General features: G+C 40.7%; 1 pseudogene across 1 annotated transcript in view; it reads right to left on the bottom strand.

Annotated features, from left to right (window-relative positions):
• Positions 1–26,615, bottom strand: part of LOC310824143 (cytochrome P450 3A27-like) — a 28,983-nt pseudogene extending 2,368 nt beyond the window's left edge. Inside the window, exons 1-9 of the transcript in view lie at positions 26,595–26,615; positions 26,507–26,562; positions 23,995–24,094; positions 23,748–23,861; positions 23,165–23,253; positions 22,906–23,054; positions 18,865–19,072; positions 18,501–18,661; positions 1,978–2,194 (exon numbers count right to left, since the gene is read on the bottom strand). The product of the transcript in view is annotated as a cytochrome P450 3A27-like (transcript). The remainder of the gene's footprint in view (positions 1–1,977; positions 2,195–18,500; positions 18,662–18,864; positions 19,073–22,905; positions 23,055–23,164; positions 23,254–23,747; positions 23,862–23,994; positions 24,095–26,506; positions 26,563–26,594) is intronic.
• Between the last annotated feature and the right edge of the window lie 717 nt (positions 26,616–27,332).

The raw sequence follows: 27,332 nt of genomic DNA, 5'->3' as shown, positions 1-27,332 counted from the left end.
CTAGGGAGGACATACCAGAGTAGGTATCTTATCTCTTACAGGGTGCTGACTCCGCAGATAGGACAATGGTGTGACCAGCCCGTGAACAACAAGGGATGCCAAGTCTAAACCGCGGTTCCTCCCCAACCAAATAGCCAATCACAATCATTTTGTATACTGTAAATACTTTGTTTGACTGTTTGAATGCATCCATTTTTGGAGGGTTGGTTACAGATTAACAGCTTGCTGACTGTGATTTTCTTCGCCAAAAGTGGTCCTTGTACAAGCCTAGAATTCTGACATATAATTAAATAGCTAAAAGTAAGAAGTAGTTTGTCTTCTCTTCAAATAAAGAACACATTTTCTCACAGGAGTCAGAGTAAATTGTAGTCTATAATACTTGATCACCATTGATGCATTGCTTTGACCAAAAAATACCATAGTGTATTTCCCCTTTATAAGGGGAAACTGATCATACAAACCATACCATTTCTGAATGCTTGCACCTCGTGTTATGATGTGTGACATGAGATATGCCCCACCATCCTACTTACCATGCAGCCCATAATTAATAAACTGGGTGTTGGTAAAAGTATTTTCTTAGAGCTTATACTCTAGGTGTTTGACCTACAATCATTTTTGACATGTCCCACCCTCCTCTTTTTTTCTGAAACCCAAGCATACAGAGATTCCAAAATAGTTTAAATACTTTCATAATACTTTTATTTATATTTTTACTTAAAAATGTTATTCACAAATTACCAAATAGTATTACAGTTTTATTCTTTAACTAGAATGTGTTTCGTCCCAACGAACTGCGAGAGTGTGGTTGCTAAAATGCCGCAGATGGTCACCAACAGTTACTGAATAAGACATGAGAACAGTGCATTTTGTGAAACGAAAATGCATTCAAAATTTACAAAGAACCCAATGTAAAGGTTTCAACATGCACATTTTTCCATTTACTACATATGCACTCAGATTCCATGTATGGGGCACAGATATATTATTTTTATGACACACAAACACAAGTAGGCAGACCTGTTTAGTTGAAAGCCCACTCACCACGTCAAGGTACAGGCCATGAGTGAGATGACGAGAGACAAACATTTACAAACATTTGTAAACATTTAGTTAAACATGGAGCTGACAAAGACATACAAACATCACAAGGACATGCACACAAAAACATTAATAATTGAGAACACATAAGATACAAATTCACAATAGCTTTGTACAGGCCAAAGCCCAATAAAGAACTACAAGATTATCCAAAGACACAGGTCACCAAGCAACAAATGCTCAAGCCATTCCTCTCTGTTACATTTTTTGTGTGTGTTTTTTTGGCAAACTTTTGTTAAACATGAAGCGGACAAAGACATACAAACATCACAAAGACATGAAGCTGACAAAGACATACAAACAGCACGAGGACACGCATGACAAAAACACAGGTTAATTGAACATAAACTAACAATAAAGGGTATGTAAATTAATTGTGTTAGATTGAAACAGAGGTTAGATTGGACCGGATATTGGACATAGACCAGAACATGTTTGTATAAAAAAGATACTACAAAGTGCATTTTTAACTACAATATAAATAATAAAAAAAGACAAGAACATTCTTTAATTAAACTACAAAGTGCATTTTAACTACAATATAAATAAATAGGCTGACTGTATTGCTCTACTTGCTAAAACACTTTGAAACACTTTGACTCAAACAAACAAACAAAAACAAGCTTTTTTTCTCTTTCTTTCTCTCTCTTAAAGATGGCATAGGAGAAGTGGCATCACACAGGTAAGTCACAGGTATTTTTAAATAGTTTTTCCTCTTTTCTAACTCGGCATGCTTCATCCACCACACTTTTGAAGTGTTCAAAACTATCGTACACAACATCTTCAAAACCAGAGGTAGTGGATTTTCTAGTTGCCGGGCAATAGGAGAAGATTTTCTGGAAGCTTCCAGCTGCTTTGTCTTTAGAGGGTGTGTACCTCTTACGCTGCCCACCACACTGAGGCACTTGGCAAGCCCCACATGGCCGCAAGGACTTATTAGGCATGTATGGCTTGGTTGTTGGTGCAGGGGGCTGTGCCACAGGTACAAAGCTCTGACTGCATGATGGCCCACGAAATATGATGGAGGGAGCCTGTGGCTGTGCAGGAAGAACCAGGAGTACGGGTGCTGCCGACACAGCGGGTGGTTGTTCCACTGCACAGCAAAGGCCATCAGGTATACCTGAAACACATGACCATTTTGACTGTTATTGGATATGCTTAGAAGTGATGACTAAAGCTGTGAAATAAAATGCATCATTGAAACTACGCTATATCGAAGTGTTTTTTTTTTTAAATTACTCACTTGGAATGGCATAATCCCACATCTCTGTGAAGGAATGGCATTGTACAGGTGTGCGTGCAACCCCTCCAAAGAGTTACTGCCTCGCCGGCACCTGTGCTTGTTCAGCCGAACGCCATTCAGCACCACCACCTTCACAGAAACATACAGCTGTATGCCAGGGGGATCCTGTAAAGCACAACGAATTGCAAGTTCCTTATTTATTCTGGTGTCCTTTGAAATGTTGCCATACAAGTTTGAATGGTTTTATAATGACACAAGATGACTGCAAAGACATTAACCCACCTGCATGCAACTGAGATGCTTGCTTACAGTTGCCCAGTGAGCATCAACTGCCTCTGTCGACTTGAACAGGTGGATTCCGTCAATGTCAAGGCCTGCTGGTCCCCTGAACTCGGCAATGATGGACTCAATCACCAAAGCGGTCTCCTGTAACATATATATTCTCAGCTTTGAGTGTTGTCACAACTAGAATGAGTGTAACACAACTGATGGACGGAGTAGGTTTTACCAATAACAAAACTGGCTTTATTTTCCCATATGGTGCAATTATCAAACAAACAAATGCACAAAACGTCTGCACCAAATCCAAATGACAAAGACAAAAGATAGCAAAGGCAAAACAAAGGAAACAGCATGACACGCCAATGCTGGGCCAAGACCAGCGGCGTAGGCAGTGTCTGCTGCAGGTAGAGTCTGCCGAAGGAGGAGGAGGAGCCAGAGCTTTTAAACAGTCAGGTGAACCTGCGCGCCGGGTGCACCCAATTAAGGCTTGTCACCTCCAATCAGGCAAACTGCACACCTGGAACACTCACAGAAACAACGAGGACAAACAGAGGGTTAAATATGGTGAAGGGAAAGGCACAGGCCAGCGGGCCGTCACAGTGTTAAATCAGTCGTTACTCCTAATGATCTTACATTTATTTTCAAAACTAGATCTGAGTGACACCTTAGTCCAGTACAGTTGAATCCATATTGACAAATAAGCAAGTATGTTTGCTTCTTATTCATGAAATTCATACATGGATCAATATCACACTTACCACAACCCCACAGGTAATGCGCCTGACATACGACCTGACCTGGTGAGGCTTGAGGAAGGCCATCATCTCCTCGTCCGAATACCTGGCGTACAGCTCTTGGTTGCCGCTCCTGACCGCCTGGACTAGGAGCATCATGTCCGCCTTGTTGTAGGCGAGCACCGCACCTGCCAAGGCACTCATGAACACCCCGTACTTGGCGTGGCTCTGTTTGATGACAACAGCATCCCAGCGGTGCAGCCAGGGTCGGATGTCCAGTCTGACCACAGTACCCCTCTGCACCCAGTCACCAAACAGATTCTCCAGGAAGGATGAACCGCTGAAATTATATCAACATTTTGTGTACGTGTGTTACATGTTTTTATAACTGTGTTATCCATGTGTGTCTTGCAAAAAAATTATATGAAGTTAACTGATATGTACATCACTTGGATTATCAATTTCATCATAGGTTTCAATGGAATTGTTATTAAACTTACCGACAGCAGTTGTTGTCTGCATATAAGACTTTTGGCGCAGGAGCATTGGCACGTCGAAACCGGGCAATGAGACCTCTCGCCATGCGCTTGTTCTAAGTGTGTGGGTACACTTTTTATGGGATGTTTGTTCGTTCTCAACTCCGTGTCACCAGACCCGTTAGCTGCTAGCGCTAGCCAGCTAGCCTACTGACAGGTTGTCAATACGTTGTCATTACACATTAACAAGCCAAATCCCGCATATGTCAACGATGGTATGGTCAGTTGCTGATTTCCAGACAATCTTTTATCTTTTGACAAAATCGGCACAGCTTTATACATGCCTAACAAATGTCTAACTAGCAAAGGATGAAGAGGATGAAACTTACCTGAGTAACAGTAACGTCGTACATGAGATTCACCGATAGTGGCCGCCGGAGCCGTATAAATTAGATGACGTTTGAAATTCCTCGCTCAATGATTGGTGAGTTGAGCGCTACAAAATATTAAAACATCTTTCAATTCAACAAAAAAACCTGATCAGCTGGTTCATTTAGGAATAGAAAAGACAAAGTCATTGGTGGGTTAGCGCTCAACTTTGCTCAACGGCGCTCAACCATTGGTCGGTTGAGGATCCGGTGCCGTAAGCTTTTCCTCATTTCGACCAGTAGGGTGTACTATTGTATCACCACTGTAGTTATAACAGTGCTGTAGTGTGAACACAGCTCCAGTTTCATATTGCTGTTTTGAACAGTTTATCCAATTTGCTCCAAAACCACCTGCTAAGAATTGGTGACTCACTCAGCCTTCTCTTGATCTAGATTCTAGAGTCTATGGTCACGCACACCACTGCATGTCAGACATGCTTTTAAGGTATATACCCTGTAGATCCCTCAGGTCCTCAGGTACTGGCCTTTTAACTATTCTGAAGATTCCAACAACACCTATCTACTTCGTGTTTCAAATGAATAGCACTGGGCAGAAGTCTGCACAGGGATGCTACAGACACATTAGCACACTGCAAAATACTGTCACCTATCTAACCATCTGTTCCAAAGCAACAGTAATATATACTGTAGGAGTCTGCAGTGCACAGGGGTTACACACTCATCAGTACCCTCTAAAATACTGTCACTATCATATTTCCTGTTCCACATGAATAGTACTATATAGGAGTCTGCAGAGGGGTTACCTTGTTGGGAAACACAGTGTTTATCTCCTGCAGCTTGGTCATGATGTGAGGGTTGGTTGCCAGATTGTAGGCCAGGAAGGACAGAGAGCTACTGGTGGTCTCATAGCCAGCAAAGATGAAAATCATCGCCTGGGACAAGATCTCATGATCGCTCAATCCTATGACGATGGAGAGAGTGGGAGAAATGGGGTGGTAGGTGTGAGAAAGGGACTTATTAGAGTGTTTCCACAGTGTATGTCAGTCTAATCAATGAAATCGATAGCTTCATTTATTAAGCACAAAATGATTTAGACTGAAAGCTATATGGGGGCAGTTTTACCGACTGTGAGGAACAGTGGGCTGAAGATGTCAAACTTGAGCATTTTCTTGATGTTGGTCATAAAGGGGTCAGAGGGGTTGTGGACTGAGTCGATGTCGACACTGAATGAAGTGCTGACGACCACATCCATACTGTATGGTCCAAAGACCCTGGAACACAACCACACAATCTTTGACCACCAGAACCACAACCACAAAATTAAAGGGGGAGTTCACTGAAATTACAAATTCACCTTATCTTCTCGGAGAGAAATACTCACTCTTTTAGTTCAATGGGCTCTTCGTTATCGGACGTCTTCTTCAGATTGCTGACCAAATTACCAGAGTGCTGCTTCATGATCCCGAACATCTGAGTTGGGAAGGATACATGGAAAAACATGATGATTGATACATGGATTAATATGTGCAAAACATGGGTTAATATCATGTTTGAAACAGGAATTATTTTAATATTTATATAGCCTGAGAATATACATTCATACAGGATACATTATGTATATAGTCAAGGAATAAGTGACTCCAAAGATGAACTATTATTCTATACTCTGTCATCTGACCACTGAACTTATCTAAGATAAGATTAAATATGCTTTATTGTCCCGGATAGAAATTTGTCTTGGACAATTAAAGTTGCTGCTTCACACAACAACAAACAACAATGAATGCACACTATACACATAGTACAAATCACATAAACACACACACACGTCAGAGTTGTTAGTCATTCATTTATTTGTGTTGTTGGAATGAATAAAAGAAGGAGAGGAGAGATGGGACTGTACCTCTTTGATCCGCCCACTGGTGAAGGAGGGAGACAGGACACTGCGGATCCGTCTCCATGTATCATCCTCAGCGATAAACACGGCGTCATACAGAGGCCCGTTGAGATAGAAATTCTAGAAAGATAATTATTATTATATACTGCAAGATTAACCTAATATTAATAATGCTATAATAACAATGATATTATCTATTTAAGAAGCCCTTATGTTTTTTTCCCCATACAACAACTTCAATTTAGCGTATTACCCTCCTCTTACTGAAAAGATGGTAGCATTCCTTGATGAGGATGGTTTAGATCATGGCTGTGTCCATGATACACAGGACGGGCTGACAGCCATCATAGATCCTACAGACCAGCAAAAACAAAGATAGTTAGATACACACTCACCCAACACTTTATTAGGAACACTATACTAATACTGGGTAGAGCCTCCCTTTGCTCTCAAAACAGCCTCAATTCTTTGTGACATTGATTCCTTTGAGATTCTGGTCCATGATGACATGATTGCATCACGCAATTCCTGTACATTTTTCAGGTGCACTTTCAAGATGTGAATCTCCCGTTCTGCCACATCCCAAAGGTGTTCTATTGGATTCAGGTCCGGTGACTGGGAAGGCCACTGAAGAACACTGAACTCATTGTCATGTTCATGAAACCAGTTTAAGACGACTTTTGCTTTGTGACATGGTGCATTATCATTCTGGAAGTAGCCATTAGAAGGTGGGTAAATTGTGGCCATGAAGGGATGCACATGGTCAGCAACAATACTTAAATAGGCTGTGGCATTCAAGCAAATATACCGTGGATAGAGACAGACAGACCCATCACAGATCCTGCACTCTTAGAAAAAAAGTGCTACCTAGAACCAAAAAGGGTTCTTCTTCCACTGTCCCTTTGAAGAAACCTTTTGGGTTCCATGTAGAACCCTTTCCACAAAAGGTTATACAGTACCGTGCGTAAGTAATGGGACAGTGAAGCATTTTTTCTTCTTTTTGGATTTGAAATAAAAACGTAGAGATTTATTTTTTGATGCCCGTGATGGGCCTAACCCAAAACTCAAAGAATATCTCACTGTCCCTCTCCTTAAATATCATTCCCAACAAAGGACAAGGTGTGAGATACATTACAATAGCAAAGCAATTGACAAATGGTGAAAGCTGAAAAATCTGAAACATAGTCAAAACCTTAGGCTTGCCAAAATCAAGCACTGATGAGCTCAGCAATCGCAAATGGCTGAGGCTTTACTGCAAGATGCAAACCACTAGTTATCCTTAAAAAGGATAGTCAGGTTACAGTTTGCTAAGAAGTACCTAAAAAGCCTGCAGAGGTGTGGAAAAAAGTCTTGTGGACAGATAAGATGAATATTATCAGAGTGATTGCAAGAGGAAAGTTTGGAGAAAAAAGGATCTGCCCAAGGTTTACAGCATACCATCTCATCTGTGAAACATGGTGGAGGGGATGCTATGGTTTGGGCATGTATAGCTGCCACTAGAACTTGCTAACGTATCATGATTGATGATGTTACTGCTGACAGCAGCAGCAGAATGTATTCTGAAGTGTACAGAAATATCTTGTCTGGTCGAGTAAAAGCAATGCTTCCAAATTCATTGGATGGCGCTTCATCAAACAGTAAGACAATGACCCAAAACATACTGCCATTGGAACTAGGGAGATTTTCAGGGCGAAAAAGTGGAAAGTTCTTGACTGGCCATGTCAATCTTTGGATTTAAATCCTATTGAACATGCATTTCATTTTCTGATGGTAAGATTATGGGCAAAAAGACCTAAAAAACTGAAGATGGCTGGCCTGGCAGAATATCACCAGAGAAAATACCCAGCACCTGGTGGGGTCAATGGGTCCCAGACGGTTAGTGCATACAAAGTATTGTCGACCAAATACTAAATATGAGTGCATCATTTCGACCATGTATACCAATACTAGACAAAAGAAAAGAAAAGAATCTAGCAAAAGCAAACTATGTTCTGACAGGGTTTGACTCATCTAATACGACATCAGATCTGGATAGGTTCCTTGATTTCCTCTGAAAGGTGACATAGGCATGAAAACATGTACACAACATCAAGAAGAAACCATTGATTAAAGCCAAATCAATTGACAGAGGCATGGCAGAAAATGTGTGTTGTCTCTTTAAAAGAAATGTTAAAAATCTCTTTGTTTTGAAACAAATGAAACAAAGCACAGGTGTTTAACAGGCCAGCCCCACCCCTGATTACAATGATCCACACATGGAGACAGCCAAAGCAACATAGATCAATAAGACATCCCACATGTCACACCAGAATGTGTGTTGGCAAGAGTGTGCCCTTATAGCCAGGATCCACTCTCTGGTCACATCTCCCTGATGTTGGTTATGAAGAACTTTATCAAACGTTTGGATTTGAAATTAAACAATTACTACAAGGTTAAAGTAGAGATTCTCAGCTTTTATTTGATGGTATTTGTATACACATTCGTTTCACCATTTAGAAATTACCCCACTTTTTATGCATAATCCCCCTATTTCAGTGTACCCAAAAGTAATGGGACAGACTTATCAAATGTCCAAATGAAGCAGTCATGTTTAGTATTTAGTGGACAATCCACTAGTATTTAGTGGACAATAACTGCCTGAAGTCTGCAACCCACTAACCTCACCAGACGCTGGGCATCTTCTTTGGTGATGCTCTGCTAGGCCTGTACTGCAGCCATCTTTAGTTGTTGTTTGTTTTGAGGTCTTTTTGCCTAAATTCTTATCATTAGGGAAATGTAATGCATGTTCAATTGAATTTTAATCTGAAGATTGACTTGGCCAATCAAGATCTTTCCACTAGTTGCTATGGCAGTGTTTTGGGTCATTGTTTTATTGTATGGTGTGGCTCCATCCAATGCATTTGGAGGCATTTGCTTGCACTCAAGCAGACAAGATGTTTCTGTGCACTTCAGAATACATTCTGCTGCTGCCGTCAGCAGGTACAATCATCAATTAAGACAAGTTAGCAAGTTCTAATGGCAACTATACATGCCCACACCTAACACCCCCTGCACCATGTTTCACAGATGAGGTGGTATGCTGTAAATCTTGGGCAGATCCTTTTTTCTCCAAACTTTTGTCACTCTAGTCCATGATAATATTCATCTTATCTGTCCACAATACCTTTTACGAGACCTCTGCAGGCTTTTTAGGTACTCTTTTTAAGCAAACTGTGACCATCCTTTTTGATGATAACTAGTGGTTTTTGATGTGTGAGAAAACGTGTTCTTTATTTGAAGAGAAGACAAACTACTTCTTAATTTTAGCTATTTATTTACATGTCAGAATTCTAGGCTTGTACAAGGACCACTTTTGGCGATGAAAATCACAGTCAGCAAGCTGTTAATCTGTAACCAACCCTCCAAAAATGGATGCATTCAAACAGTCAAACAAAGTATTTACAGTATACAAAATGATTGTGATTGGCTATTTGGTTGGGGAGGAACCATGGTTTAGACTTGGCATCCCTTGTTGTTCACGGGCTGATCACACCATTCATCCCAGCTGCGGAGTCAGCACTCTGTAAGAGATAAGACACCTACTCTGGTATGTCCTCCCTAGCCTATCCTCCCTAGCCTGGTACTATTCCACTATAGCTCTTTGTGTAAGCGTGTGTTGCAACATCTTTCTTGATGACCTGGCTTAACCTCTCCATGTATTAATTCAACGTACTATGGGACTAATGCTTGATCCATCGCTCATTTGTCAACAGGCCATCACATTAGTAAATTTAGCACACTGCAGTAATGTATTTTTATTATAGCAATAATAAACTGTTTTTATAAAAATAATTTCTATCAGATGATAAATGTGTCTTCCTCTTAGTTATAAACAAACCAGAATTAAATGCATAGGTCTATGTATGGATGGATGGATGGATGGATGTACTCATTGGAACAGCTGGAAGACTTTCTCTGCATCCCCGAAAAAACACATGTACGCAAGCACACACGCACGCACGCACGCACGCACGCACACACACACACACACACACACACACACACACACACACACACACAGGCATGTTTAAGATATGCGTAGCCCATGTTTATTAGTTGACTTAGTTGTGGGGTTAGTTTAGATACAGCGCACGATGCAACAAACAGGTACAATATCAGCACACCTCAGCATTGCTACACCCACGTGCTACCACAGGGAACTGGTACCCGCATAGTTAGATATGGTGCTGGTCCCACACCAGAGAGAACTGGTATGTTCCAGATCATTATACGAGGTAACTAGCTAGTAAATTATTAATTACTAGAAAGTGCTCAGTAGTCCTAGGGCTACAAACACAAGCTGACCAACCCTCCTGCAAACAGGGTGCTAATATTTCTCAATATTACCTTGTCAAAGCTAGCCAAGTTTCTCAGCTGTCCGGAAACAACAAGTAACTTAGTTAGCCGTCCGTCCCAAGTGCTAGCTGTAGCCTACACATGTGACCTTGCAAGTTCTAATAATAACCTGAGGAATTATCGTCGAGCTAGGGTTCAACAATAACAAAGAATTGAGAGCTCACAGGTTAGCCTGCTAGCTCAGAGAGTTAACAGGTGCTCAGAAGGTGAAAATCGTCGTTGAGCTGAACCGTAAGATTCTATCAGAGACAATCTAACGCCCCGTGAGAATCATAGGCTGAGGTGTAGCCAGCTACAACAATACAACTACAGTACACTTTTCAACCTAATGCCCCATGAGAATCATGGGCTGAGGTGTAGCCAGCTACAACAACACAACTACAGTACACTTTTCAACCTAACGCCCCGTGAGAATCATAGGCTGAGGTGTAGCCAGCTACAACAACACAACTACAGTACACTTTTCAAACTAACGCCCCATGAGAATCATAGGCTGAGGTGTACCCAGCTACAACAACACAACTACAGTACACTTCAGACAGTCAGAGAGTGAAGAGTGGAAAGGATGAAATGGCGCGCTTGTAGCATCCCTTTATTGGGACAGGTGATAGGCGTTGCTATCACTTGCAAGTGTGTACGAGGTGTGATTATGTGAATCAAGATGTAAATACAGTGCTCTCGGAAAGTATTCATACCCCTTCACTTTTTCCACATTTTGTGATGTTACAGCCTTTTTCCTCATCAATCTACACACAATACCCCATAATGACAAAGCAAAAACAGGTTTTTAGAAATTGTTGCTAATTTATTCAAAATAAAAAACTGAAATATCACCTTTACATACGTATTCAGACCCTTTACGTTTTTTGTTGAAGCACCTTATTGCGTATTGTGTGTAGATTAATGAGGAAAAAAAATAATTTCATCTATTTTTGAATAAGGCTGTAACATAACATAATACGGAAAAAGTGAAGGGGTCTGAATACTTTCAGAATGCACTGTATGTGCCTGTTATAGTCCCATTGTGTGATTGGTGTGTGTACTGATTTCTGGCACAGGCCTTAACTGATCCAACAAGTTCACCAATCATCAATGGTGTGATATGAAGTTGATGGATTTTAATGTTACATGCTACACCAGTGCGTGTCTAAAGTGTTGACATTGCGCGGCTGCTGCAGCAGCAACGCAAAATGATTCTTGGAGTGCTTGGAAATGGTATCAATGCTTTTTGGACGCTTAAAAACATATTCAATTAGTTTCATAGTATGGTAAAGTAATAGAAACATAGATTATAGAAATACATACAATAGTGGTACCTGTATGAAAAACAAAGTGATTGTCCTCGTTTATATTTGGAGGTAGAGGACAAACCCCAACTCTAAGATATTCAGACTTGACAAGACAGAATCCATGTACAGAATCCATAAATTAGAAGTTCCTTGCAGAAACAGATTGGGAGGCTATTTCTTCTGCATCCACACGTGAAACTGGTCACGTTTCTGGTGTAAGAGTAAATACTGCCATCTAGGGTTTAGAGATGGTTAACAGGAAATGGATACATTATTTTACGGATGTACTTTAGGCCTACGTTTGAGTAATTTAGCAGAAGCTCTTATCCAGAGCGACTTAAAATAAATAGCTACATTCATCTTCAGCTACATACATCACGGTCATCACAAGTAAGACTTTCTATAATAATAAATGCCACAAGCAGTCACAGTGGTAGAGAAAGGAAGTCAATTTAATTTAATGTTCAACTTAATTTATTGAACTTAAGACAACTATATAACTTGATTTGCTATGTATCCCTAAATAGCGGCCAATTGTGTTGAGGTTTCCAGGCTAACGGTGTCGGCATGTGCAGTCCCCTGTCTTATCTCTGCACCCCCACACGCTCTCAGCCAGGGCCACATCAACAAGGCTTTTGACAGAAAGGCTCGTCCCCTGGTTTGCCTGATTGTGTACCAGCTGAGCCATCAGAGGAGTCGCTCTCAACGAGAACATGAGGGTTGGGGCATATCTGGAGCCATCGTTCATCTGAAATTAAAAAAGTAACATCAGAGGGGAGTGCAAGGTGAGACAAGAATTGGACAAATTCAACTGAGAGTTGAAGGTCATGGACTAAATGCTATAGTAAAACTAGCAACAATCACCTTCATCTACTTAGTCTATAGGTTCTCTACCATCTCTCTAATCGTCACCATGCTCACCTTCTTCAATGTCTCCCTCTCCTGTTCTAGCTTCTCTTTTTCCAGACTCTGTTTCGCTCTTTCTTCAGCCACCATCACCAGGGCCTCTCTCCTCTTGATGGCCTCTATCTCTTTCTCCATCTGTTTCTTATCCTTTTTAAATGTCTCCTTCTCCTTCCACATCTTGAGCATTTCTCGCTCCACATCCTGCCCGTCTCTTTTGATTTTCATCCACTCCTTCTTTATCATTTGCAACTCTGCTCCGACCTTCTCTGTCTTTCTAAGCATCTCTATTGAGGTCTCCTTTTCCTGCTCTAGCGTCTCCTTTTCCTGGCTCAGTTTAAGTCTTTCTTCGGCCTCCATCACCAGGGCCTCTCTCCTCTTGACTGCCTCCATTTCTTTTGCCATCTGTTTCTTGGCCTTGAGAAATGTCTCCTTCTCCTTCCACATCCCGAGCATTTCTTGCTCCACCTTCTGCCCGTCTCTTTTGATTTTCATCCACTCCTTCTTTATCATTTGCAACTCTGCTCCGACCTTCTCTGTCTTTCTAAGCATCTCTATTGAGGTCTCCTTTTCCTGCTCTAGCGTCTCCTTTTCCTGGCTCAGTTTAAGTCTTTCTTCGGCCTCCATCACCAGGGCCTCTCTCCTCTTGACTGCCACCATATTTTTCTCCATCTCTTTCTCCATCTGTTTCTTGGCCTTGAGAAATGTCTCCTTCTCCTTCCACATCCTGAGCATTTCTTGCTCCACCTTCTGCCCGTCTCTTTGGATTTTCACGCTCTCCTTCCTCATCATATTTAACTCTGCCTCTGCCTTCTCAGCCTTTCTAAGTATCTCCTTTGAGGACTCCTTCTCTTTCTCAATCTCCATCATGAGGATCTTGATCCCACTGTCCATCTCCTCCCTCTCCCTATTGAACTCATTCCTGTCCTCCTGCAGTCTTTCTGCCTTTCTGGCCAGGATCTCCTCCTCCCTCTGCCTAACTTTCTGGTCCCTTCTCTTTTGTTTCTCATATTCCTCTATCTTTTTCTCAAACTCTGCCTTCTCTGTCTTAATCCTCTCATGCTCCTTCCTGATATCCTCAATACTCATATATATTTTCACCTCCATTGTTTTTATGCACCTACAGTAGATAGAACACAAACAAAAATTATTGAAATAATCTCCACACACCCATACTATAATGCAACAGGAATGTCAGAAAGATTCCCCAAATGAGAATGGGATAACAATCTTTGAGTTTGCCCTCCTGAATCAGTCAACAAATACCAATACACCGATTGGCAGCAAAGAAATGTTATTATCTATAATGTGCGTTCGGCTGGCGTCATAATGGGTTTGGAATGACTATCATGGTAATTCACTGCCTAACAACTCTTATCAGCGTTCGATGCAATGGTTCGAAGTGATTTGGTCCTGTCAGAGGCCTATGTTAGAGTCAGCAAAAGCTTCCAGTGTGGGTTGGCTGGCTATGTTTGTTGACACGCCTTGAAATATAGCCTACAATTGTGGCCAACAGGTCAAATATCAGTGGCCATATAATGGGCACATTTTATTAACTGGAATCGGCCTCGTACAGGTAGGAGCCTATAGGCTAATAAGCAGAAGACCTCGGCAAAATTAAAATAGCCCTAATTCAATTCATGGGTTAGGTCTGGGTTAGGTCATTTAGGTCTCTCATAATAATAATAAAAAATATATTTTATTTGGAATGTGTTTTTCATTTGTAGCTGACAATTTCAAAGCCTGTGCAGTTGAGTGCAATAGACACACGAACAAAAACACAAACAAAACACTAACAACAACAAGAGGACAGGACCTAAAGGAAGGCCTTTCTAAAGATGTGAGTTTTTAGGCATATAGAAATATCCAACGCTGAATTCGACTTAATGGGAATATCATCTCCTAGTGACAGATATCTCTCAGTGACATTTTTACGCGTCCCTTGTCCAAATGCTGTAAAGGTAGTCGGCCTATGCCGTCTCAAGTATTTACAAATACAAGTGTTATAAAACTATACTATATGTCAACTATACTACATCTCTGGCCTACATTAGCCTACCTCAGTCAGTAGGCTGTGTATAAGCGCCGAATCTTCCGGTTATAATCTCTTTATATCTCACTCTGGTAATACTGATTGCACAGGTTCAGGTTGCGTCTTAGCTCGTTATGCCACTGAACTAAAAGTTCAAGAACTTTGTGTATTATTGCAGAACATTCTCAATTCTGTGTACATATCAACGTCATAATGATACCAATAGCAACGCATTTTGGGTGGAATCCTAACTCCAAATCCTCGCGCGTAAATCTTGCATTCATGTCAATGGGAAATTGATTCGATTTACACGCGGATCGGATTCCACTGCAATACACATTTAAGTTTAAGTTCATTTGAATTTATAGTGCATTTTACCCACAATATACGGCTTACACAAAAGTAGCCTACAAGACAAATACAACATTTGAAAAAACATATTGCATAGAATCAAATTTGGGGATATACAGGTTTTTTTTCTTTATAAAGTACATTACAAACATAAAGTCTCATAAAGTACATTACAAATACGAAACAATTATTAGTCATATTTTTTATTAGTAATAATAATAAGTATTTTATATTTAATACAAAATAGATTAAATGGTGAAATTGGTGTGTATAAATATATAAAACTTGACTCATAATCCGTATAGTGCTGTTTTTGGAGTAATTACTAATTACTAGTAATTACTAGTGTGTGCGGTCTGCGCTCCCTGTCCCGTCTTTCTGCTGTGGGGCAGCGGAGCACTCTTGCCCCATCGTTGCGAGGGGAACAACGTGAGCGTGTTTGGCGTAAGCAGGGAAAACCTCACGCAAATTATATTGGGTATGAATTCTGCCTAGCAACAGGTGGCGAAAAACTATTAAACGCTAATGTCGTTAACGTGGTCTGACATGACAGGAAATAATCACAAAGCAATTCAGTTCATCTACTGTACGTCTATCGCTAATGCTAGCTAGCTAAAGTTTTCACAATGAATCGTGTAGATTATTTGTTGACCATGCGGTTTAGTACATTGCCTTTGGAAGAGAAGTTGGAGATAAAACGTTTAGGGCCAACAGGAATGGTTTGACAAAAAGAGATGGCTAACCGCTACCACCTCGAAACATGCGCTGTTCTGTTTCCCATGTATGATTTTTGGTGGAGACTATTTGGGCATCGGCTGGATTCAAAGACATTATACATCTGTCAGAACAGAACAGACACCAGCGACTGAACGGCCGTGACATGATTTCCATTGAAAATGCATTGATCCAGGGACAGATGGATTTCAACAGTAAAGTCATCGAGAGGTTTGCTGAAGCAACGAACCGCCGCGCTACTTTCCTATTCAAGTGAGCGGGTCTGTTTGGACATGTATGACAAATGGACAATGCGCCGTTCACTGTAGACTATATTGCTTTTGTTTTGTAGTCATTTTAAACGTTATACTGGCTGTGATATAAAGTGGAGGACTAAATGTTACGTATAGGCCTAATATCTAGACCGTTGATGGGCACACTTGTTACTTCTCGCTTTCAGAACCCTGGACTGGGCTCGGGCTGTATAATCATATAGTTCCGTTAATTAGCCTAGCCTACTTTCCGTGATTTAATGTGACTTTTGTAGTGTGTTATAGCCTCTGCACTGATGCTATTTATTTCACATTTAAAATAATACAATTGATAAAACCTGATTAAACTTTCCTACAAGTTAACGATGTGCCGAATGCTTGTATTTTGATTAAACATGCAAGTTATTGAAGACACGTGTCTGTCTCATCTTTTTACTTTGTTGCAGTATAGGCGTTCTGTGTCGCGCTGAAGCGTATGAAGTGTATTCAGTTATGGGGTTTACTGTACATACTTTTTCTCTGCACTGTTCCTGCTGCAGAGGATGCGTAAACGATTTTCCCATGTTGTTTTTTGGTTGTGGTCTGTGTTTATACATTTAGGCTATTAGTTGTATCCTACTTTTCAGTTTTACAAGTCAAATCTTATGACAGATGAGATGGCACTTCAACCGATAAAATGCAGGTACATTTTGACTACTGCTGCACTACGATACCCATAGATAGAACCAATACATTGGTAACTGCACTACTTATACAGCTCATATACTGCTTATACTGTTCATACTGCATTCTATATTTATTCTGCTTATAATGTTACTGTTAATACATATATTGCTTATACTGCACTACTTATACTGCTCATATACTGCTTATACTGCTCATATACTGCTTATACTGCACTACTTATACTGCTCATATATTGCTTATACTGCTTATACTGCACTACTTATACTGCTCATATACTGCTTATACTGCACTACTTATACTGCTCATATATTGCTTATACTGCTCTACCTGTATATATTGTTCACATTGCACTTTTCTGCTTTTTTGCACTTCTGGTTAGACGCTAACTGCATTTCGTTGTCTCTGTACTTGTACTCTGCACAATGACAATAAAGTTGAATCTAATCTAACACCTATTTATTGTCATGTTTTGATGGCATGTTGTTCATTCTCATGTTATGATTTAGTTTGTGATTATACACACGTTTTTAGCGTGATGATAGAGACCCACTACCAGACGAGTACAAAACATACACAAGTCACATGCAAATCCCTGCACTGCAGACGACAGACAACAACTGTCTCTGTACAACTAGTCCTGGACCTCCACTAATAGACAGATACAAAGAGAGCAGCATACAGTAGCAGCAGAGCCCAGAGGCAAGGCGAGGCAAGGCAAGGCAAGTTTATTTATATAGCACATTTCATACACAGAGGCAATTCAAAGTGCTTTACGTAAAATAGATAAAAAGGAAACAGCATGATTTTTTTTTTTGAATAAAAACGCATAAAAGACATAAAAAAAGAATAAAAGTCACAGTGCATTTTAGGGTCACAGTGCAATTATTAGCGCCAATTTAGTTTCAATTTAAGGCAAAAGCGAAGCCCTTTTTTTTTTTTAAGCCCATTTTTGAAAGTAGCCAGTGTTGGGGCTGATCCTAGATCTATGTGTAACATAATAACTGAGAGACCTGCAGCAGGGCAGGTCCTCATCACTGGCTGTCTGCTTTGAGCTGGTTGTCGTTGGACTCCTGGCAGCGGAACAGCAGCTTGAGTTTGATGGGCCGTATGGGCATCAGAGTGTTCTGTAGGTCCATCTCAATGGGGATCTGGTGAGAGTTGACACACAGTTAAAGTATGAAGGAACGAGTAAAACAGATGTCAGCGTTACACTATGAATGTTACCTAATACAGTGTCACTGTTACGTTCGGGTAGCATTGCACTATAAATTCAAATAAACTCAAACTCCTGGACAACCTCTCTTGGGTCGACATACATTAAAATGGCCCTATGAAGTCTCGAGGGAGTTTTGCAGAAATACAAATAGCTTTTTTTTTTAAATCTCACACTTCCATCATTTAGTAGGTAGCCTATACTGAGGATGATTGGCGCCTAGTACTGAAAAATGCAATCTGGGAAATTAAATGGGGAGTACATACTCATGCAGTACGCAAGTACAGAATTGTAGTATGGGGGTTCAAACCCGGGTCTCCCATGTGGAAGACACAAACGCTACTATTAAGCCAAGAGGACATCCTCAAGGTCTGAGGGCGACACTTCAGTTTACATGTCTCAGGCAGGGCTACCTCATCACGCGAGTGTGATTCCAAAATCACCTCTGCTACATATAGAAACGCAACAAAGTCATAGGTACAAAATTATATTTACAATCATTGTATCATTATTTTGTCTCACATCTGTCTCTTTGCAGACGGTGAAGTTGAACCTCTGTAGAATCTCCACCATCGCCAGTTTCATCAATACCAGAGCGAATCGCACGGATACAGTTCCGTGGGCCCAACCCGAACAGCATGTAGGTGTATGGGTCGATGCTCTCCTTGTTCTCCTTACTGAACCTACACTCGGAGAGTTCAGAGGAGGAGGGGTTAAAGAACATATCAATTAAATCACAGTAATATGATGGTTATACATGGTTGAAGAAACCTGTTTGTGTTTGGTCGTCGCATTTAGGTTTGTTTTATGGTTGTTTGTGGAACACTGCTCTTATCGTTGCTGTTGTGATTGATATTGTGGTTGTGGTTAAGATGTGGCCCATTACCTCTCTGGTTTGAACTCCTCTGGGTCTTCCCACACATCGGGGTCACGGTGCAAGGTCCAGATGGGTATCATGACAACCATACCCTTGGGGATGGTGATGCCGCTGATCTCAACAGATTTCTTGGCGACTCTTTCAAGTCGATGGGGTACAACCTGAGAGACTCGTTGATCACGCTGTCTAGATAGTCCATCTGCATCAGAGCCTCGTACTGGATAGGAGCCTGCACAGGAATATTACACTCACATGAGCACTAGTGATTGGTCGTTCACGTAGCCGAAACCCAGAACTAACTATTTTTCGTTGCAAATCTGAAGAGCTGTTAGTTTTTTGTGTTCTTTTTTTGGGAAATGAACACAGTACTGTACTTATTCTAATCTGCATAGCCTAATTTCATGACACCCGCATACAGAACGCCATTACTTTCAATGTACGTGTGTAATAGTGTCTTGCTTTTTTGTTATACATGAATAAACAAAAAAATCGCTAAATAGTGTTATCTTGATAGTTAGAAGAAAATACATTTAGATTCCACTGAACAATGTAAATGATAGATGTACACAAGGATCAATCAGAAGTCAAAATGCCACTAAACTGGGCTGCTTTTAGTGGATTGACTGCTTGGAATACTGAATGTGCTATAGTCTATTGTTTCCTATCACAGTCGACAGACTACAAGAAAACTGTCAGGTGGTTCAAATGTGAATAACTTGGTATCCATTCCATTAACTGTGGCCGGGCAGCACCGAACAGCCCAGAGAACATTACCATGGTGCTTTTGAATATTAGGTCCCTATCTGGCAAAACCTTTATTGATCTTATCTCAGAGCGAAAGCTGCACTGTAATGTTTTTATCTGAAACCTGGCTAAACATGAATGCATGTCAGTCTATTAGAAGTGGGGAAAAATATATTTTCACTCTATAATTTATCTAGCCATGTCGCTGAGCAGATGAGAATTTCATGATGAATATGAATATGAATAGTACACCATCAACAGCTTCCTCCTGTGATAATGATTTAGCAACCAGCTTCAACACCAAACTAAGGGCAACTATCGACTCTGTAGCACCAGTCAAACTGAAAAAGGCTGTGGCCAAATTTAAAAGAATTTGCAGAAAGTCTGAGCGGACAAAAACTGCAGGTCCACCTTGATATTCTTCGAGAGCATCTTTCTGCTTTTAATAAGGCAATAAAAAAACGCCAAGACAGACGGGATCATTTCTCAAAATTGATAATGAATCATAACAACTCAAACAGTGCTCTTTTCAACGATTGACAGCCTTATAAATCCCGCCCACAAGACACCTGGTGATCTGCTCTCCACCTACAAATGTGAGGAATTTGCAACATACTTCTGAGATAAGAGAACCAATATTAGGTGAGGAGGATCACTCAGGCAAGACCTGAAGATGTGTTTGATGACTTGTTACCCCACCTTCCACCACATGGAAGCACTATGAACTCTTTTGCAGTGGTCATACAGAAATGCTCAGCAAAGTGGGGGTCTGTTCATCTGCACCTAAAACTACCATGGTGAAACCCCTCCTGAAGAAAAGTAACTTAGACTCTTCAGTCCTTAGCGATTTTAGGCCAATCTCCAACCTTCCCTTTTTAAGCAAAAAAATAATAATTCTTGAAAAAAAGGTGTTCAAACTGTTAAATAATCTCCTTCTTCCCAACTGTACCTTTGACATGTTCCAATCTGGCTTTTGTGCCGATCATAGCACTGAGATAGCACTATGTTGTTAAGTTATTAACTAGGTTCTTAATGACCTTAGAATTAATTAATTAATGCTGATGCCAAAATGCTCTTTGTCCTTGTCCTGGTCAAACTGTCTGCACACTTAAAGACACTACTTACAGTAACACTAAGCACCAGGCAAAAAAACAAGGTGTTACCATTGACTCAGATCTTAATTTTGAAACCCATATCAAGAATGTGACTAAAACATATTTGTATCACTTAAAGAAGAGTAAGTAAGTTTGCCGGAAATCTACCATCGTGGAGAAATTCTGTCTGAAGTTGTCCAAACAACAACATCCTCCCTAATAATAATATATCCCCCCGAAATGAACTTGCAGTGTTGGACATTAGCTGTTGTGTTTCTACATGCGCACACGATTGGGAGAGGCAGCCACCAGAGAAAGGTCAGTCTACTCCCCTAGAACACCCCTGGCACTCACAACATGTTTATATGCAAACCGAATGTCAGGTAGGACACTGCATTTTAAAAAGCGTGTTTTCCGAACCAAAACAGCGTTCGTAAATGAAATATTTATTCATAAGGGATTTATTATAAGGGATCTTGTTCCCTGATCGCTACCGATTAAAGATAGTCATTACAACCGTTATGAAGCTTTTAGAAAGCTTGAATATTACATGGACCTTTACAGAACACAGCTGTAAAGGTGCAACCTTTCCTCTCGCAGGCTGACACTGAGAGACGAATGCATGCTTGTATTACTAGCAGCCTTGATTACTGTAACACTCTCCTGTCTGGTCGACCAAAGAAAGCTATTGGCAAATGATACAGAATGCAGCAGCATGAGTCAGATGGAGAGCACATATCACACAAGTCTCTGCACTGATTACCTGTTAGTTTTATAATTTATTTTAAGATAATTGTATTAGTTTAGAAATCACTCTATGGTCATGCACACCACTGCATGTCAGACATGCTTTTAAGGTATATACCCTGTAGATCCCTCAGGTTCTCAGGTACTAGCCTTTTAACTATTCTGAAGATTCCAACAACACCTATCTACTTCCTGTTTCAAATGAATAATACTGGGCAGAAGTCTGCACAGGGATGCTACAGACACATTAGCACACTGTAAAATACTGTCACCTATCTAACCATCTGTTCCAAAGCAATAGTAATAGATACTGTAGGAGTCTGCAGTACACAGGGGTTACACACTCATCAGTACGCTCTAAAATACTGTCACTATCATATTTCCTGTTCCACATGAATAGTACTATATAGGAGTCTGCAGAGGGGTTACCTTGTTGGGACACAGTGTGTATCTCCTCCTGCAGCTTGGTCATGATGTGAGGGTTGGTTGCCAGATTGTAGGCCAGGAAGGACAGAGAGCTACTGGTGGTCTCATAGCCAGCAAAGATGAACATCATTGCCTGGGACAAGATCTCATGGTCACTCAATCCTATGATGATGGGAGAAATGGGGTGGTAGGTGTGTTTGTAGGTATAGGTGTTTGAGGCAGGTACTGTATGTGTGTGTGTTAGATGCTAGTATACAGTGTGTGTGTGTGTGTGTGTGTGTGTGTGTGTGTGTGTGTATGTGTGTGTGTGTGTGTGTGTGTGTGTGTGTGTGTGTGTGTGTGTGTGTGTGTGTGTGTGTGTGTGTGTGTGTGTGTGTGTTTAAGGCAGGCACCTTTACTCTGCTCCTCTCCCTTTGAGTTGCTGTCTTTCTGCGAGTCTATCATCAGCTGCAGGAAATCCACCCGACTCTGGAAGCAGGCTTACGTCAGATCAAAATCACATGAGAACTACCAGATGCTACCAAATCTCTACAATTGTATTACACAATACTGGCTGAAGATCGTATATTTGATCAGTTATATTTACATACCTTCCTGGTGCTAGCCACGCGATTGGACTTGATCTTCTGAAAGACAGCGTAGAAGAAATCTGTGACCGAGGCAGGGAATAGGGATACCTCCATGTTTGCCATAACAGGACCCATGAAGGGGAAGAATGCTGGACGGACAGGAAATGCCACGGTTACAAACAGGAACAGGAAATACCATGATACGTGACTCCAATCCTATTCAATGCACAGCCCTGTCCAGAAACAACTCCTAGGCTCTATCCCTAGACAGTTCTGTATCCAATCCACTCAGATCTCCAAGTGTCCAGCATTTAGGAACTAGAGGTTGGTTCTGGACAGGGCCCATGTGTTTGTCAAATGAGTAGAGCGCAAACCATTGGCAGTGTGGTTTATGTCAGTCTAATCAATGAAATCAATAGCTTCATTTATTAAGCACAAAATGACTGAAAGCTATATGGGGGCAGTTGTACCGACTGTGAGGAACAGTGGGCTGAAGATGTCAAACTTGAGCATTTTCTTGATGTTGGTCACAAAGGGGTCGGAGGGGTTGTGGAGGGAGTCGATGTCGACACTGAATGAAGTGCTGACGACCACATCCATACTGTATGGTCCAAAGAACCTGGAACACAACCACACAATCTCTGACCACCAGAACCACAACCACAAAATTAAAGGGGGAGTTCACTGAAATTACAAATTCACCTTATCGTCTCGGAGATAAATACTCACTCCTTTAGTTCAATGGGCTCATCGTTATCAGCCGTCTTCTTCAGATTGCTGACCAAGTTACCAGAGTGCTGCTTCATGATCCTGAGCATCTGAGTTGGGAAGGATACATGGAAAAATATCATGATTGATACGTGGATTAATATGTGCAAAACATATATTAATATCATGTTTGAAACAGGAATTATTGTAATGTTTATATAGCCTGAGAATATACATCCATACAGGATACATTATGTATATAGTCAAAGAATAAGTGACTCCAAAGATGAACTATTATTCTATACTCTGACCTCTGACCACTGAACTTATCGAAGATAAGATCAAATATACTTTATTGTCCTGGATGAAAATTTGTCTTGGATTAATTCATTAAAGTTGCTGCTTCACACAACAACAAACAACAATGAATACACACTATACACATAGTACAAATCACACACACACTCTCACACACACACACACACACACACACACACACACACACACACACACACACATACACACGTCAGAGTTGTTAGTCATTCATTTATTTGTGTTGTATAAAGGAATGAATGAAAGAAGGAGAGGAGAGATGGGACTGTACCTCTTTGATCCGCCCACTGGTGAAGGAGGGAGACAGGACACTGCGGATCCGTCTCCATGCATCATCCTCAGCGATAAACACGGCGTCATACAGAGGCCCGTTGAGATAGATATTCTAGAAAAATAATAATAATTATAAACTGCAAGATTAACCTAATATTAATAATGCTATCATAACAATGATATTATCTATTTAAGGAGCCCTTATGTTTTTTTCCCCATACACCCACTTCAATGTAGCGTATTACCCTCCTGTTAGTGAAAAGGGAGTAGCATTCCTTGATGAGGATGGTTTTGATCATGGCTGTGTCCATGATACACAGGATGGGCTGACGGCCATCATAGATCCTACAGACCAGCAAAAACAAAGAGAGTTAGATATACACTCACAGAGCACTTTATGAGGAACACTATACTAATACTGGGTAGGGCCTCCCTTTGCTCTCAAAACGGCCTCAATTCTTCGTGGCATTGATTCCACAAGATGTTGGAAACATTCCTTTGAGATTCTGGTCCATGATGACATGATTGCATCACTCAATTCCTGCAGATTTTTCAGGTTCACTTTCAAGATGTGAATCTCCCGTTCTACCACATCCCAAAGGTGTTCTATTGGATTCAGATCCTGGGAAGGCCACTGAAGAACACTGAACTCATTGTCATGTTCATGAAACCAGTTTAAGACAACTTTTGCTTTGTGACATGGTGCATTATCATGCTGGAAGTAGCCATTAGAAGATGGGTCAATTGTGGCCATGAAGGGATGCACATGGTCAGCAACAATACTCAAATAGGCTGTGGCATTCAAGCGAATATACCGTAGATAGAGACAGACAGACCCATCACAGATCCTGCACTCTTAGAAAAAACGTGCTACCTAGAACCAAAAAGGGTTCTTCTTCTACTCTCCCTTTGAAGAAACCTTTTGGGTTCCATGTAGAACCCTTTTCCACAGAAGGTTATGCAGTACCGTGCGAAAGTAATGGGACAGTGAAGCATTTTTTCTTCTTTTTGGAGTTGAAATGAGAACGTAGAGATTCTCATCTTTTATTTGATGTTATTTGTGTACATATTGGTTTATCATTCAGAAATTACAACATTTTTATGCATAATCCCCCTATTTCAGGCTACACTAAAGTGATGGGACAATTGGCTTGACAGGTGTGTTCGTCAGGTGTGTTCCATCACATAATTTGTGCAGTCTGCTATTGGTGTCTTGTCAACATGAGGACCAAAGAGATGTTATTGAAAGTCAGGGAAGCCATTATGATGCTGAAATATCAGAAAAAAATGAAACATAGCCAAAACCTTAAACCTACCAAAATCAACAGTTTGGAACTTCATTAAAAGGAAAGAAAGCACTGGTGAGCTAAGAAATCGCAAATGGCAAGGAAGACTTCCAGTGGATAACCAAAAAATGCTCACCATAATAAAAAAAATAAAATAAAAAAAAACTGCCCCATAGATTAGGAACACTCTCCAGGAGGTAGGCGTCAATGAGTCAGAGACTACCATCCGCAGAAGACTTCACCAGCAGAACTACAGAGGCTACACTGCAAGGTGCAAACCACTACTTAGCCACAAAAACAGGCTGGCCAGGTTACGGTTTGCTAAAAAGTACCTAAAAGAGCCTGCAGAGTTCTGGAAAAACATGTACCAGAGTGATGGCAAGTGTAAAGTGTGGAAAAAAAAAGGAACTGCCCAATATCCACAGCATCCCACATCATCTGTGAAATATGGGGGAGGGGGTGTTATGGCTTGGGCATGTATGGCTTCCACTGTAACTGGCTCACTTGTCTCCTTCGATGAGGATGAATTCAGAAGTGTTCAGAAACATCTTGTCAGTCCAAGTACAAGTTAATTGCTCCAAACTCATTGGACGGCATTTCACCATACAGCAGGACAATGACCCAAAACATACTGCCATAGCAACTAGGAAATTATTCAGGGCCAAAAAGTGAATCTTATAGAATCCTATAGAACATGCATTTAATTTGCTGAAAAGGAGGGCAAAACATCCTAAAAAAACAAACAACAATCGCTGCAATATAGGTCTGGCAGAGCATTACCAGAGAAGATACCCAGCGTCTGGTTGGGTCAATGGGTCACAGACTTTTGCACTTTTGCATACAAAGGATTGGGGACCAAATACTAAACATGAGTGCTTAATTTGGACATTTGCATAATGCAAAAGAAGAAAAAATGCTTGTCCCATTACTTACGCAGGGCACTGCAAATAGAACCCATAAGAGTTATTCAACCAAAGAATCCTTTTAGAACCCTTTTTTTCTTTATTTTTTTTAATTACATTTTTGCCCTTTCAATGACATGGAGGGAAGACACAATCACTTCCGATTTGAATTCTGACATGTCGTGGCTACTCTTTATTCATGCAGTTTGAGACGTGCTCAGAGGCAATATAGGAGCCTCAACCAATGAGAATCCAGGATGTTGTCAAACGTTGTCAAACAAGTTGTGTTTGGGACCATACTACAGAATACTTAAAAGCTTAAAACTTAAATCGCTCAATAACAGATTCAAATTATTAATGGGGAAGCATGAAATTGTTGCTTGGGCAGTGTACATTGCATCAAGACAGATCATTTGTCTTGGTGTATGAGACCATTTCGTCGGTTGGATCGTCTGTGTTTGTGAAAATCGCACGGTGTCCGCCTGGTTTAAGAGTGTATACTGTAGACACTGAGAGATACATATATCCATCATAGTTAACAATAACCAGGATCAGTTTAGCAGACTCACCCACACAGTTTCCCATATTTCTGGAAGCTCTCTGTGTCAAAATTGGTGAAACCACCCTGGGAACAAAAAAACTAAACAAAAAAATAGCCAGTTCATAAATGCTTGTCATAAACATGAACTGTGGCTTAGTTTATGATGGCCCTTTTCCACTACAGACCGGCTCCCACTCCTCTCTTTTCGTTTTCGTTCAAAAGCTTTATTGCCCATTTTTCTGGGTAAAACAATTCATATTCAGCTCCCATGGCTTTCACCACAACAACACACATCATGGATGAGTCTACAATGTTGTTGTTTATGGGCTTAATCTCTACAAACCTTCTTATATCCCATCATCGTCCCGAGGAAAGGGATGGGTTTGGGACCAGGAATGCCTAGTTTTTTTAATATTCCATATGGCCAGTATCCATACCTGGTCAGAACAAATATAAATCAACAATCTGACTTGAAACAAAAGCAAAACGATCAAGTCATAGGTATCATTGAAACTGTTAGATAACTGTAATTATCAATACTATCATTTGTATGTATTATCACAACTAACTAACTAACAAATAATATTTTTTATTAAAACTTCTTACACTACGATCAGAGTGATGAGTAAGGCAAGGAGAGTCCATGTCTCGGTGGAGAAGTACGGAAGGTAACCCATCTTTACAGGTTCAATCGCTTCTTCTGAGTAACCCCGGACACGTCTGCTGAAGTGATTATTTTATCCCGTCATGACACCTGTGTTTCAGATCATGAAACACAGGCGAAAGAGTATGTGAGAGGTGAAGTTGAAGCCATGGCTAGTGAATGATTGAAAGGGGATCCCTGCGCAGAGGGC

This window comes from Argentina silus (genome assembly GCF_951799395.1).
Source record: "Argentina silus genome assembly, chromosome: Y".
Taxonomy (NCBI): domain Eukaryota; kingdom Metazoa; phylum Chordata; class Actinopteri; order Argentiniformes; family Argentinidae; genus Argentina; species Argentina silus.
The sequence above is the reverse complement of the archived record's forward strand: the minus strand, read 5'-3'. Positions and strand labels throughout refer to the sequence as shown.